The following is a 3,531-nucleotide window of genomic DNA, read 5'->3' on the forward strand; positions in this document are numbered from 1 at the left end:
CTGAGTGCGTGTGTACCTGCAATGGTACATAGTATGGAGGTCCCTGGGTTCCAATTTGGGAAGCCCTGCCTGGTGGAGATATGAGGAGGAGAGGACCCTCCCGCAGTGGCATAGCAAGGTCAGGTGGTGCTCGGTGCGGAAAACATCTTGTCATCCCCAGCATTGAGTTCCGCAGCGTTTTATTGCGTTTGTTGACTGAACTAAAAAGTTTCATTAGGTACATATTTTTGCCATTTTGTCAGTCCCCTCAGTGACCACACCCGGAGCAGCCCACATCCTCCGCACTCCACCCTTCCTACCCGCCAGATTTTTACATTGCTGCATTCCTATGAGCTGAGTGGGGACACACTGGAGGGAAGGTTAGGAGGAAGAGGCTTCCCCTTTACATTTCAAAAGATTATTCTTTGATTCGGGGATAGATCACATGAAAGCGGCCTGGTCACATCTCAGGTAGTGAGATGGAGCTGATAAAGGAATCATAAAGAGAAGGTCTGAGGGCCCAGGATTACCCTTTTGACTATAAATTATATTTTGGTGTCTCGTAATGAACTATAAAAAGTGGAGGTTGGGAGCCTAACCTTTGTCCTCTGCCTAGAGGGCAGACAGGCTGTGTGAGAAGGGGAAGCTTCGCAAGCCCTATGCCTGTAGTCAGCACTGGGGGCCAAGGCCTGCTAGTTTCCTTGCTGGGTGAGGGGACATCACCCAGGGAACCGATATCACCTGTACTGAAGCCTGGATCACTAGCCCCTGCTTGCCAAGACCAGTGTGCCCTTTGTGGAAGAGCAGAGCAATGGACAGTGATGTCCAGTGGGGAGCCCTACTGAAAGGACACCTTGAGTGAGGTGTGAGGGAATGGTCATGAGCAGTTTTAGCTCAGCAGCCCCCGTATGCCAGGGGAGGGCTAACGTAGACAGAGCAGTGAGAAAGCACTGTGTGGGACAGAACAACCTATACTGTGGAATTCGAAATTCTTGCAGGTACTTTAAAAGCAATAAGAGGCTGGCACAGAATTCTGAAATATCAAAGGACAGTTTATTACATGAAGTGAGGCTGCGTCGTCCAAAGGCCATGGCAAATGAATGAGGCAGTCTGAGGAAGTCAGAAGGAAGGCGCCTTATATACATTTCAGACTTACACAGTAAGCATACATAGTAGGGGGCAGTCTTAGCTCCTGTGAGCCCACAAAGAATACCTAATAAGGACATATGGAACCATGTGGGAGGATCTAACAGTTTCAGAACGTAATGAACACATTCCTATGCAGAACTTAATCAGTAACAGATGCAGACTCTACCAGGCCTTTCTGAGCATGCGTGGAAGTGGAGGAGGCTAAATATATCTTGTTACTAGGCAGACTTCAGGCGCAGCTAAAAGGAAGGTAGGACAATACAGATAGTGAGCACATGGCAGCACATGGTAGCCAAGATGGCCTCCAGAAACTAAAATGGCTTCTAGAAAGCGGATAAGATAACTTCTAAATGCAAGATGGCTTCTGCTAACGCTAACCCATTTATGCTAATTTACAACAGATGGCCCTTTTAGCGTTTGCTGAAGACATTCGTATTAGTCAGTAGGAACATGGAAAACAGGTGCTCATTCATTTGAACATAATTTCGTCAATTTTCTAACTCATTGCTAGATAACCATTTCCATTCTAAACATTTCAGCAAGGGCATGACCAGGAATACTAAAGAACGGGACATTAGGTCATAAGCATACATACAAACAGTAGGAGGAAATGAACACTATTACAGAGAAAATTAGCATTTTCACAACCCTAAGCAATAGCAAATCCTAACATCTTTCAGAAAACACTATATACTCATGTAAAATGGTGGCAATGCAATCCTTCAATGCTCTCAAATTGGATAGGAACACTTTTCCACAGAGAATGAATTTCTATTCTACCTGTACTAAAAGAATACTACTCTAAAGTACTACAGGCAAAACAATAAAAATTAATTCCACAACACCCAGTATTTCTAACCTTTAAGGAATCACTTTTATAACCACAACTTATGCCCAGAGTCCAATTCCAAGTCCCTCTGGCGGACTATTATTGCTCATCGAATCTCTTCATCCATCGCTGCAAGGGCCTCATCATTTCAGGCCTTCCATAGAAATGTATCTCAGCATCCGTTGGAGTGTCCTTTTTGGCAAACACTCATAGTTCAGTCAAAAGTCTTGTCATAAGGGCAGTGCACCAGTGTCTCTCATCTGCGGCAGACACTACAGCAGGCGCTACAAATGACGTGCTCTTCGTGATCAAGGGCACAAAGCATCTCGTGCAGATCCAAGCACTGTCAAGGAAACTCCTTTAGCAAGTCAGCAGCACTTTCAAACTCCAACACTCCTTGTTCGGTGTCAGAGGACGCTCAAGCTGCTCGTTCATGGGCACCATAAGATAGTGCCTCTCGCCAATCTCGAATTCTCCATTTCATTTCTTTTTCGTTGGAGCAAAGGTGAAAAAGGGAACGGTGTGGCCAACTTAGACCAAGGCTCAGGCCAAGACACAGACCAAAGGACTCAAGGGCTTCAGGCCAAAACTTAGGCCAAGGGCTCAAGGGGCTGTACACTGTCAGAGGTTGCCAGCACATAACAGGTACCTTTTTGCTTTTGTTTTCAATTTAAATTCTGTTGCAAAACCAAAGAGACTCCTTTTCTTCTGTCGTGAAACGCTGGGCAGTAGAGTGAACAAAGAACTAGGGTATACCATTGATGGCGTGCAAATTCCTTACTGGGTGCTGGGACTATAAACCAAAACTTCCTGCTTTTATCTATGGCTGTCAAAGATAGGAATTCTTCGTTCTGCAGGTGTCACTCTCCCTTTGACTCTGGAGAATCCTGCAGAACCTATCAATGTAGAAGATATGATACAATTATTAGTTTCCTTCAATTGTTGTACAAAAACAATTCAACATTTAGCAAGGGGAGTGCAATCAGTTACCCTACAATCTTCAAGAGAGCGGTCATACTATCATGATCTAAAATACACTATCATTCTCATAGAAGGCAAAACAATGACTCTAGCCTCTTCAATTGTGCTTCCATATGAGAGCATGTCTTCTATCATCTAAGGGTAGACAATTACATAAACATTTTATCTGAGTGGAAGTCCTTACATATAGGGGCATCATCTAATGGGTAAACATTTTCCTAAATGAGAAAATCTAAGTGTTCCTAAATCCCTTACCTAAAACATTTCAAGAACGAAATCACATAAGAGATGGTCAGGGGCATTCAGACAATGGCTAATTTATCAAAAATGTGAAAACAGAGAAAAACAAGAGTACAAACTCCTAATATTTCCATTATTAAAACACATGTGGTCCATCAAACATTAAAACAGCAGCTAAAAGAACTGAGAACCTAATTAGAATGGGCATTACATTTTTCCCACATTCAAGAATGAACATACAGTGTCTCCTATTGAGATTAGAAACTTCCCTTATTATATTATTAAATCAGTTAACCAGTCTATCACTTAAGCTGACAGTCAGACTGGAAAGCATCAAAAATATAGGCCTAAAG

Source organism: Lissotriton vulgaris, unplaced genomic scaffold (genome assembly GCF_964263255.1).
Source record: "Lissotriton vulgaris unplaced genomic scaffold, aLisVul1.2 SCAFFOLD_1358, whole genome shotgun sequence".
Classification (NCBI taxonomy): Eukaryota; Metazoa; Chordata; class Amphibia; order Caudata; family Salamandridae; genus Lissotriton; species Lissotriton vulgaris.